This window comes from Anastrepha ludens, chromosome 6 (assembly GCF_028408465.1).
Source record: "Anastrepha ludens isolate Willacy chromosome 6, idAnaLude1.1, whole genome shotgun sequence".
In the NCBI taxonomy this organism is placed as follows: domain Eukaryota; kingdom Metazoa; phylum Arthropoda; class Insecta; order Diptera; family Tephritidae; genus Anastrepha; species Anastrepha ludens.
In genome coordinates this window covers 69,262,090-69,275,212 of record NC_071502.1, presented here as the reverse complement: position 1 = coordinate 69,275,212, position 13,123 = coordinate 69,262,090, and the positions used below count along the sequence as shown (strand labels likewise).

The 13,123-nt window shown below is 39.6% G+C and overlaps 1 protein-coding gene across 2 annotated transcripts in view; it reads right to left on the bottom strand.

Moving 5' to 3' along the window:
* The window catches only part of LOC128866953 (uncharacterized), a 108,171-nt gene that overhangs the window by 3,093 nt on the left and 91,955 nt on the right, over positions 1-13,123 (bottom strand). The gene's annotated exons all lie outside the window — the stretch shown is intronic.

Sequence of the window (13,123 nt, the reverse complement as noted above, 5' to 3'; positions counted from 1 at the left end):
TGCTGAAAGATACCGTTATAATTTTCACCATATAAAAAATGCGTAGCATTCGTTATATGGTCAAGCTCGAGTGTGTTCTTCGAATTTAACGATGGAAATTCAAGTTGAACAAAGAATTTGTTTGAAATTTGGTTATTCCAACAAAATTTCGGCTTCAGACGCCTTAAAAATGTTGCAGACAACCTATGGGGACTCTGTTCTACCGCGTGTACGTGTTTTCCAGTGGTACAAATCGTTCAAAGAGGGCCGTACATCGGTTGAAAACTTTCCTCATGAACGTCGTCCAGCAACATCAGTAAACGACGAAAACATCGGAAAAGTAAAGGAAATTGTGCTTGAAAATCGCACAAATCGCAAAATCGGTTAACACTGAATATTATTTAGACGTTTTAAAGCGTTTGCGCGAGAACATTCGTCTTAAAATGAAGGAATTGTGGGACAACAAGTCATGGTTCTTGCATCACGATAATGCACCAGCTCACACATCACATCTTGTTCGCGATTGTTTGAACAAAAATAATGTTAATATCGTTCCGCAAGCACCGTATTCGCCTGATATGGCTCCATGTGACTTTTTCCTGTTTCCCAAGCTCAAGTTGCCGCTCCGTGGAAAACATTTTGAGACAATTGAAGTCATAAAAGAGAATTTGAAGAACACACTCGAGCTTGACTTGTTTACAGTAGCACAGAAAACAAACTATGTGACATATCACGCTGAAATTTGTCATGTAAGCTTATAACAGTCCTACCAAAAAACAAAAAATTTATTTTTGCCATATGTCATCCGCGGACCGTTTTATTGATAACGTCTCGTTCATATTTGAGCAGAACGTATGTATCTACGAGTATAAGTGCCGGATGTTTTCTTAGCAGCTTGAGAACTTAAAATGATAATACAAAACAGAAATATGCTGGAATGAATTTTTTTTAATATAATCTGGTGGATAATTTCATGGCATTTATTTTTTGAATATGATGTCAGGCATATAGTGTTCGCCGCGGCTACGAGCTATATGGTCCATTCGATCAGCTCAATTTTTGACTACTTTTTCCAACAATTCTGGCCGTATGCCGTCAATGGTGGCGTGAATATTGCAATCAATCGATTATGGTAAGTTGGGCCGTCTTTGTTGGAACTAAATGTAGTCGATGTTTAGCTGATTATTTTTTGGAAACAAAAATTCCGTCAGCTCCTTCCTCATTTCGAAAGAAATAAGGACCAACGAAAAACCCATTAATGGAAACATTCTATACAATTAATACATATTTCTGTCAAAAAAATATGGTTATTTCTTCATTTAAAAAGGGCGCGTTATACATATGTATGTCTAAATTTTTTTTGCTGGAATGTTGGTACAACTGTCCTGTATAGTGTCGCAGAGTTTGATCGTGATCTGTCAATTAGCTTGTTTTTGGCATTTAATTATATCAGTCAACCGCATGTGTGCTCTGCGAGTTTCACTATGTGTAAAAATATCGAACAAAGAATTTGTCTTAAATTCTGTGTTTTGAACGGAATTTCGTGTGCCGAATCGTTGAAAATGTTGCAAAAAGCCAATGGCGAGTGTGCTTTATCAAAAACACGGGTCTACGAGTGGTATAAGGCTTTTGCAGAGGGCCGAGAAGTCGTGGAAGATTTGCCCCGATCTGGTCGCCTCAACGTCTTCAACGGATGAAAATGTCGACAAAGTGAAGGAAATTGTGCTGGAAAACCATCATTTAAGTTTGAGGGAGGTAGCGCGTTACCTTAGCGTGCCTCACGAATACTCAACATTGTACTTTATCAATTGGGCATGAGACGCGTGGCTGCTCGACTCGTTCCAAGAGAGTTGAAGTTCTTTCAAAAAATTCATCGGAAGAAGGTGGCTGGAGACATGCTTGAGCAAGTGAATTCAACGTTTATCCAGCGCATCATAACAAATGACGAGTTGTAGGTATATGAGTTTGACATACAAACCAGTCAACTGGCGGCTGAATGGCGCTATCCACATGAGCCGAAACCCAAAAAACCACGTCAAGTCGGTCAAAAGTGAAAATCATGATATTCGTTTTCTTTGACTATCATGGTGTTGGAATTCGTTCCAAATGGTTCTACGGTAAATAAACAATATTATTTTGAAGTTATGTGATGTTTGAGAGAGAATGTGCTTAGGAAACGGCCTAATTTGTGGAAAGAAAAGTCATGGATCTTGCACCATGATAACGCACCGTCTCACAAGGCTCATATTGTGAACACTTTTTTGACCAAAAACTCGACAAATATCATCGAAAAACCACCGGTTTCACCGGATTTAGCCCCCTGTGACTTTTTTCTTTTCCAAAACTTAAACTGTCACTCCGCGGACACCGCTTTGAGTCTATAGAAGCCATTAAGGATAATTCGTTGAAGGAGCTGAAGAAGATCTCTTCAAACGCGTTGCTTTGATGACTGGAATAATCGTCGCCTATTTTGAAAGCGACAAAATAAATTTTGATGATTAAACAATTATTTTGCGTTTTATTGAACAATTCTCGGTACTTTTTTGACAGAATGTATGCATGCCATTTCCTTTTTCCGCCGAACATTTTTTGCTTCAACCACAAAAGTCATAATCATGTCAAGTTGAACTACAAAATGACTTAGCCCCAGTTAACGCCTATAGAAAGCTGCAAGGTTTAATACAAGGAATTTATCCTACGAGTATGTCCCTATTTATTATATCTGTATGTGTAAATGTGTTCTGCTTGCATGTGAATACATTCGCGTTTTACTTGTCTAGCAACGTCGCTTTACTTTATTTGCCATTTCAATAAACAGAAATTAAAATTCTGTTAATAAAATTTAATACGTCTGCACTCTACTTAGCTTCCTGAGTATGTGGCTATCACCTTTTGAAGGTCGTCAACTGGTTTTTCAGATAAGCTGACCAACTTCTTAATGACTTTGGTGACAAAAGTATACGTTAACGTTGTACTATTAAGAAAGAGAGAGATGGAGAGAGAGAGAGAGAGTGATTGGCTTTAACGCATAAATTTAAGATTTTTATTTGTCTGCTGAAAAAAAGTGTTTTCGTATTTTTTTTAGCATATTTTTCTGAAAAAAAAAAACTTATTAACGGATTCTAGCTGAATGCACCATTTTAAATTTTGACGCTCTATTTTCGATTGTTGTTAGCAGGTAAATATTGCTAGGAAAAAAAAATTACTCAGGTTGATCGTAGAAACAGTTTGCTTATAGTGTTTTCTTTTCTCCCAATAATGTTGCATATTCTGCACTGAGCCAGAAGTGTCAAATTTTCGTATTCCTATTTCAAATGTTTTACTCTGGCCAGGCGAATGTGCAAAATTTTTTACGCTCTACAAAATTTAGGGCGAGTGTTGTTCAGCTAATTTTTGTGTATCTGTGTACAAGTTCGCCTAAATAGTAGTAATAAATCGTTCTATTTCATATTTTATTTTTTATTTACATACATATTTATATACGAATATATTCCATTATATTAATATACATCATCCGATTTGATAACTTTTTTACTTAATATATTAAAATAATGATTTTATTTTGACATTTACGTGCTTGACTGTTCGGATACTGAGTTGTCTAGTTTTGGTAACGTGCAACGCCATTTGGCAAAGTTATAAATTTTCCGATAGGCTGATTAAATGTGTGCCACCTTTTATAAAAAATTTCCCTTCTGATCACATTGCGTATCAAAACTGAGTACATAGATTCCCATGCCGATTTACCGTAAGAATGTGGGGAAGAGTGAACATTTTGACCCACTCTGAAATAAAATTCAAACATAACTATCGGGGGTTAGATATACATATACTTTTTTCGTTGTCCTCTCTATCAGAATCCATTGTCGGTACCTAGTTATTGTTTTTTGTGTCAGTGTTATTAGGAAATTGGTTTGTGCAGTCTAAGATGCCGAAGAAAAGCACGGAGGTTATCTAAACGATACACCTTGACGTTTTTCTAATATAGATAACAAAGAAAATTGAAGCCTGCCGGGGATGTTTGAAGTTTGACGAATGGTGGTCATCCATAAGTCTCTTCGGTTACCGCGGCCGCCTACCTACCGAAGATCCTCATTATATTGTTATTTGCGGATTTTCAAAAGGCCATGAAAAAAACATCCGGCCGCCGTAGCCGAATGGGTTGGTGCGTGACTACCATTCCGAATTCACAGAGAGAACGTAGGTTCGAATCTCGGTGAAACACCAAAATTAAGAAAAACATTTTTCTAATAGCGGTCGCTCCTCGGCAGGGAATGGTACACCTCCGAGTGTATTTCTGCCATGAAAATGCTCCTCATAAAAATATCTGTCGTTCGGAGTCGGCTTAATACTGTAGGTCCCTCCATTTGTGGAACAACATCAAGACGCACACTACAAATAGGAGGAGGAGCTCGGCCAAATACCCAAAAAGGGTGTACGCGCCAATTAAACCTATATATATATATATGAAAAAACATCCAAGTAGTAAACATTTTGGGCCGGTCTTTAATCGTGGGTATATTCATTAATAAAAGGGAAAGAAATTTCCCGTAGAGGGATAAGTCGTTATCAAGAGTAACCTAACCGTCTTCAAGAAGACTAAATGACTGAATCATCTGAGACCAAGCTTCGAAAATTTGGCACTTCTGATCCAATTTTTTATAGAAGATTCAATTAAAAATAAGAAGTCATGCTGTGGCAGTGGTTTACAAAATTCTTCGAAGGTTTGGGTTTCGTTTAGTTATTTCAAAATAAAACTTGCCTCGAAAAATTTAGTATAGAAACACTAGAAATGCGACTCCTAAAGCGCAGTGGAGTTAATTAAACCATATGAATAAGTTAAAAGAACAGCAGGACGGCGAAAAGGTCACGAAACCTGCTCCCATAGGTGCCAAGGCTCCCGAGAAGGCTACCTACAGAACACCATTCGCTCAGGTGGCAGCTGAATACGAGTTAAGCTATTTTTGATTGAGCTGTGGAAATTTCCGGAAGCAGTGTATCGAACGTTTCATAGATATTCAGACCAGTTACGGTAGGGACATTAAAAACTGAGCAATTCTTCATTTACTTTGCAACTTTCTCAGTTATTTTCGTTTTTCAACTCCTTCATTTGCCTGGGTTGTTGTTTATGTGTCTGGCACATTTCAACTTTACGCGAAACTTAAGGAGTGTGTTGTACGAGTATCTACGATGACTACAACAATAATAGCAACAACAATGACTACGTGGACTACAATGGGCATATGGCGCGAGCGCACTCACGCGCATGCGTTCTGCAGACACTGGTGGAAAAAATTACCTGTCGAATGGTAAAGTTCGGTGACTGTCCATAGGACAACAGATGCAGCACAATGCAGACGTAAAATTTAAAAATCGCTGTCGAGGTTGTTTTTCACTGTCTGGCATGTTAGGATCCTGTACGCGTGGGGTGAGTGGGACAAGGCAGCTGTTGGTAAGTGAAGAATTCGCCGCAAGTAGAGTGCGATTGTATCACCGCAATGCACCGGCCATATATTATGCATGCAGCGAGTCTTTTCGATTCAAAGGCTAAGAGAGGTAACGGAGCGAAGTTGGTATACGCGTGCTCATGCGCAACACAGTAGCCGTGTGGACATGCAGCAAAGAAATGCAAAACATTGAAAATGGGCGTTTGCAGACGAGACTGCAACAGCGATTACCGCGATTACGACTGTGGCTGTGGTTGTGGCTGCAGCTGGGATTATGGTTATGGCTGTGACCGCGACGAATGGACAATCGGTCGAACGGGTGGACGGACGGCGCTGAATGCGAAATGCGCGACGGCAATGAATGTGTCTGCGGAGTGGGCATGCAACCGGTCGTCTGGCCAGCGATGGATCACAGAGCGCCTGCACAGCTTGGTAATGTCGCTGCAGTTGTTTACGCGTTGCAACAGCGGCAACGATGTGGTAATAACCATTGCATACATGCGCGTATTCACAACACATTTGTACACACCGCACAGTCGTACCTACGTTTATACAATGTTGCAGACTCGATCACCTTTGGGCCAGACATTATTTTGACGGGAAAATGTGTTGTTCGCATTAAGGTGCAACATTTCGCAAATGAGCTCACGACGCCGTCACTTGGTTACCTTCACGAAAGGCCGATATATACACACACATGGGCACATTTCTCAACAAACACATGCACATATGCATCTTTAAGTGTATGTATGTCTGCTTATGGTATGCTACGCAACCTTGCCAGACAGCCTCAGACGGACAGAAACAGAGACCAAAAGGCAAACAGACCGACCGACGGCCTAGCGTACAAGTCCATGTGCAAAACAATTTGAATGCTTGAGGTTTATTAATTTTCATTATTATTTGTGTTGTTGCAGCTGCACGCAGACATACAATAAGGTTACCCGTGTTGTTGCACTGCTTATAGACGTTATTTTTTACTTAAGTAAAAATTCTTGAAAGCTTTGAATTTGCCCTCAGCGTGTTAAAATGGAAATTGCGTTGGTCAATTTGGCGTTTTTTTCTCTTTTCACTTGGCTTGGTTTTCAACATTGTATACTTAATGTTGCAATCGTGTCTGAGTACCCTATGTTTTGTCCATAATCATAACAGCTACTGTTATTTATGATGGATTCTCTTTTCGCGTAATTATGCGCTGCAGATATCTACGCTGATAAGTCTATAAAGTAATTTTCTTATAAATACCTCCGTACATATGTATGTTTATTTGTATGCTACTATATTAAAACTTTTACAAGCAGTAAATTGCCTCAGATGCCCAAGTCATGTACGAGTTCATGACGATCTTCGCACTACCGTAATTAATTGTACTTTTAGCGTATTGACATTTCTTCAGGAGTTCACCAGTGCAGCCACCTTTGACCGATTCAGGATATACAACTTCTGCATTTATACCTACCGTATACTGAATGTGGTCCGATCGCCTGAAGTCCACTAGAAATGGAGACTGTAATGCCAAATGCTTAAACTTAAATACTGCCACCTAATTTTCACTGAGGTGAAACCACTTCATCTCTTTAATAAACGATGAAATATTATGAACGGTTAGATTCCAAGCCTGCCAGATATCCAAAGAAATAAGAATTTAGACGGTGATTTCGCGTTTTGGTAAGAACAGAAGTGATGTTGAGGGATCTATGTAGTTCTGTGTTCACATCTTCTAGGTCCGACGTGTCTAGTTAATCCATAAGTGAGTTTCTTGGTCTATCTGCTATTGAATTGCGTGATGTAGACCGATCTGGTCTTCTTTCAATCACAGTTATTTGGGTAAATAGTGAAGGCAAGTACTTCTCAGAATTCACTGGAATGCTCCTTATTCTTGTTGAGTTTTTCCTACACACTCGCTGAAGTATTGAATTTTTTGGATACTCTGTATGAATTGATGCAGGGTTACCAAAACGTAGCTGTTAAAGGGGATGTAGAATGCGTTTTATCGGGAGTACTCTCAAGAAGGAAATACCCCGAGCTCAATTCCTTAATAAGGGGCACTCCATTGATGATTTCTGGCAGGGTGAAGTACCCGGGACTAGTGATTGGCGGAAAGATAACGTAGAAGAGGATAAGGAACAAATCAGATATTGGGGCCGATTATGTTGTATGTAGTTTCCGTCGGTTAAGAAGCTGGACAAGGGCCAAAGCGGAGAGCTTCAAGCCACTTTTACTCTAGTGCTTAACGCGATGCTAAAAATGGGCATCGCATGCAAAGATTCCGCAATCAAACTGTGAGAGTCTAAGGCTATAAGCTTGACCTCAGTTACGGGCATTTCGGTATCTTCAGATGCTCTCAGTTCATCGTAGTGATAACTTATCAATGCACACACTCGCCCGGTTCGAGCAGGACATTTTTCATTAAAGGCCTCGTTAACTTTTGCACGGATGATTCTAAGTTGGTGAAGGAGTATCCTGCGAGAAGCTTCCTATCAAACTCAAGTTAGACCACTGCAGTCTGTTTCAAGTGGAGGTAGCCGCCACCAAGTAAGTAGCTGCCTTGATCACCTGTGGTCTACTCCTGGAAAGGAGGGCTTCGCTTCAACTCAGCGAGCGTTGGGAAAGTACAACAACTTACAAGGTTGCGATATCTTTCTGACCACGTGTAGACTGCTACGCTTGCGGGTACAGTAGGCCCATGAGGTGGTTAACACAACCGGTTTTTGTCTTTTAATTGCCACTTGAGCTGTTTTGGGTAGGTTTATAATTATTAGTTATTACGGTTATTTACTTTATTGGTCTGCATTGATAATGCTTATTTTACATTTAAAAAGGGGTTTTCGTATAGGGACTGGTCGAAGTTGACGGACTGCGACGGCCATGTTATTTTGGCGGGGGATGTCAAATATGTTTATATTAAATATATATTAAATATAATCTTTAGCGCTGAGGCTCACTTAAAAAAACACGAGGTGGTAATGCATCCACCAGAAATTGCTGTTTGGTGCAGCTTCTGATCTGGCGTCTATATTAATTCATTTTGCTTTGAAAATAGCCGTGGTGAGGCCATCCAAGGACGATAGATTACCAGGTTTGGCCTTCGGCTTTGGTGAAAAACAAAATTGTGAGAGTAACTTCGACTGTGTTGATTATTCTCGTATATCACCAACATGATCTCAGTTATTTCGTAAACAAACTGCTTTTATGACCACGGTTACGTCAGCGAATCACCTGGGAGACGGTTAACGGTATGATATTGGCCACAGCTTCTGAATTTGATTCACTATCAGGCCATCAACGTGAACGGTGGGAGCAACAGGTGAATGATAACTATTTTTTTTATATTTTTTTCAAACTGAAAGATGTGCACTTACAATACAACACCTCTATGTGCCACACATAGTAAACACCACGTTGAGCGTTCTGCTTGAACGATTTGAGGGTAATACCATTTCCCGCAGAGATGACGTGAATTGACATCGTTCGATTTAAAACTTCAAGACGTTTTCTTGTCGAGTTTTCCGCTAATAAGGCGCAATCAATCCCCCTACAGTCGAAATAATCCAAATTCAGATGGGTATATGCAGCAGAGTTATTGAAAATTGGATTGGTCCGAAGTCGGGACGGAAATTTGCATATTCCATACTTCCCTAATTGCACATATAAACGGGCCTTCGAAATAAAATAAGATTTTCGTTAATACCTCATGCACAGATTGTTTTATTCTATTTCAATATCGATCCGCCCTTATTGAAAAATCCTTTACTTGCGTTCTGTTTCAGCTTAGTATGAATACGTCTACTTTATTTGAGCCCATTAAACTCCCACGTAATTTCTAGCAAACCCAGTTCGCCACTTCGCTTTCTTATTATGGGATCTCGAAAGTATGCGGAGACAATTTCAATCAGTAAGTTGACATCAGATATTTATCTTTAGATAATATGCAGTGCAGTTAATTACAAATAATATTTAAGAATTTGCTTGGAATAAATAAAAAATGAAGATTGTATTTCTGTATATCATCTTTGGGCAATCTTGTCACATGCAAATTTACTAATCGCCGCGCTGAATTTCTCAACAATTAATCAAACGTCAATAGAGGCGTGAGCTGCTAGACAGCTGAATGCAGCAACCCACATCCGACAACAACCCGGGACCAGCCATTAAAAATTAATTACACAAATTAAAGTCGCTACGAGTAGGTAAATACAATCGCTACATACATACATACAAACATACGAATATGTGCTAGAAACATACGCATACATGTAACATACACATATTCATGTAACATGCAGAAACATGTGCACATGTGTGTTTCGTATTTAGTATGTCCCACAGATAAGAACTTAAGCTGCGAGCAATCAAGCCAGCCAGTCAGCCAGCTCGTATGAGTAGTTGATTGAGTGTGAAACTGAGCGATGTGTGGTGGTGGTGCGATGGAGATTGCGATGATGACAATGCTGGGAAGCAACGCTATGGGATGTGATGGACAACCGCATACGGATAGACAAAGCGGCGATTTCGACTGGAGTGGTGAGTGAGGCGTGGTGACCTAAGCTAACCGAGTACGTACTTACATATACATATGTTCGTGATTTTGTGTGACGCCGACTAAATGGCAGCAAATGTATATTGTGTGTGTATGTGCATGCAATATGTCGGTTTATCACAACCAATTCTCTCAACAGGTAACTGGTTTAGTGGGACAGGATTTTTCGTAAGTCTTTTTCTTCCTAAAATTAGCGCATATATCCTTTGTTATATTTTTGGTCGAGCTGTTCCTCAAATTTTGTGATGTGCCTCTCGATGCTGTTCTTCAACCTGCAGTTTTATGTCACGGGAAACGAGTAGTAGCATTTAGGATTATTATTGAACAATTATAAGGTGTTTCGGGCATACGAGGGGTACCTTTTATATGTCGGGATTAGAGACCAAAAACAAATTTTAATCATCGAAAATCACTTTACTGTTTTTCAAAATATTCTCCATGAAGATCTATACACTTTTGCATGCGTTTGAACCAATTGTCGAAGCACTTTTGCCACTCTGAATGAGGTACCTCCAAAACATGCATTCTGAATGCCGCAACCGCTTCTTCAGGTGTCGAAAAACGTTGACCTCTCAGTTCGTTGTTTACGTACGGGAATAAAAAGAAGTCATTCGGTGCCAAGTCAGGACTATACGGCGGATGACCCATTAATTCGATGTTTTGGGTGCTCAAAAATGCAGTTGTTTGAGCCGATGTGTGAGAGCTCGCATTGTCCTGGTGAAGAGTGATCCGTCTTTAGCGATTGGTTTTCCTAATTTCTTGGAAGACAACTGGCAAACAAATGGTTGTGTACCACTCAGAATTTACTGTTCTGCGTTGTTCTAGTGGGACGGTTGCGACATGTCCAGTTTTTCCGAAAAAACAAGCGACCATTTGCTTGGAAGCGCTTCGTGCGCGAACAACTTTTATTGGATTTGGCTCATCTTGAAACACCCATACAGTCGACTGCTGTTTACTTTCGGGCGCATACGCGTAAATCCATGATTCATCACCTGTGACGATGTCATAGACGGGTTTCGAAGCCCCGCGATCGTATTTTTTGAGCATTTCCTTCGACCAATCGACACGAGCCTTTTTTTGAGCGATTGACAAATTGTGTGGGATCCAACGCGAACAAATTTTTTTGACAGTCAAATGTTTATGCAATATTGGATGTATGCTGGTCCCTTTAATGCCTAAGATTGTCTCAATCTCACGATAGGTCACATGACGATCTTGCAATATCAGTTCGCGCACAGCGTCAATGGTTTTCGGAACAACAATTGATTTTGGACGACCTTCACGAAATTCGTCTTGGAGTGAACTACGACCACGATTGAATTCACCATACCATCGATAAACACTGGTCCTTGATGGAGCTGCATCGCCAAAAAATGAATTAAGTTCATCCATGCAATGTTGCTGAGTTAATCCACGTCGAAAGTTGTAAAAAATAATCGCACGAAAATGTTCACGATTTAATTCCATTTTTGGACCGAGATGAAACTTTTAAGTTACTGTAAACAACACAAATAGCGCTGGTATTTCAAAACGTTCTGAGTACGTAAAAGCCAAAAAATGTCAAACTTTGCGATACAGCTGTCAGTTGCCAGATTGCAACACCAGGGTTGCCAAATCCCGACATATACAAGGGACCCCTCGTAACATAACTTTTGTAAGGCTTGATTGCAAAAGTTTTGGCACTTATTTCACGTATTCGGTTAATTTTATCTAGTAAAGTGAAGTTCTTTGCGTAAAATTTGCCACGATGTGAGCTGAGAGATTTCCATTTCCTGTTAATAGTGTGGGGCTTATTATTGAACTCAATCTCTTATGGCTGCGATACTTCAGTATTGAATATTTCGAATCCAATTTATCCGCTACAGCTTGCACAATATCTTGATAGGTAACATACTCTATTTGTATAAGCTTGGACATCAGTGAATATAACCACAACCCCGCATAATGAATTTGTGTTTCTTCATAAATTTATTCTCGTTCAGAAATTTAGTTTGTTGTGCCCCATTTTCGTTATTTGCCTGAAGTTTTGATTTTCTGATCCTCGAATAAAATTACGGTTGATGCTCAACAAATACTTTTGAAACTGTAATCAGTAGAAGCCGATGTCGCGACATGCCCTGAGTGATGCGAACACGTCAAGAGCGATGATTTTGATAATGGATTTTAGAAGATTCAAAACATTCGGTATTGGGGGTACTACTTGACGTATATTTGTGGAGAAACCTAGTGAAATCATTACAGATGATGCATATCGAACAAAATTAATCCCTCTGAGCTGCTCGTCGAATCAGCGAAACAGGTTTTGTATCTAAAGAGACATGTCAAAGTTATCCTCCAGCATGGTAGTGCACAGTCTCTTGACACGAAAGGACTGAAGGCATACTTAGAAACAATGAAATCACCCATACCATCTCTAGACATTGCACCTTTCGACTAACATATGTTTTGCTCTGTGGATTTTGCTGTGGCTAACCAGCATTTTCACGAGGCGTTCTTCCGGTGCACATTTCGTGCGTTACCGGTAAGATGGGAAAAAGTAATAATAAACGGCAGAGAGTACTTCGAAACTTTAATATGTAGTCACATTTTTAATCCCGCTTGAGAAATCTTGAGGAAAAACGGTAGCAGAGAATTTATACACAACAATAAAAGAAATATTTTTTTTTTATTTTAGTCGAATCTAACATCGAACTTTGCATGCCATGAAGTCCCTGAATAGCTGAATACAAGATTATCATTTATTCTTCACTTATTATTTTTAAAAGGAATGATATAGTACGAGGGGTGCCTTTTATATGTCGGGACTTGGCAACCCTGGTGTTGCAATCTGGCAACTGACAGCTGTATCGCAAAGTTTGACGTTTTTTGGCTTTTACGTACTCAGAACGTTTTGAAATACCAGCGCTATTTGTGTTGTTTACAGTAACTTAAAAGATTCTTCTCGGTCCAAAAATGGAATTAAATCGTGAACATTTCCGTGCGATTATTTTTTACAACTCTCGACGTGGATTAACTCAGCAACATTGCATGGATGAACTTAATTCATTTTTTGGCGATGCAGCTCCATCAAGGACCAGTGTTTATCGATGGTATGGTGAATTCAATCGTGGTCGTAGTTCACTCCAAGACGAATTTCGTGAAGGTCGTCCAAAATCAA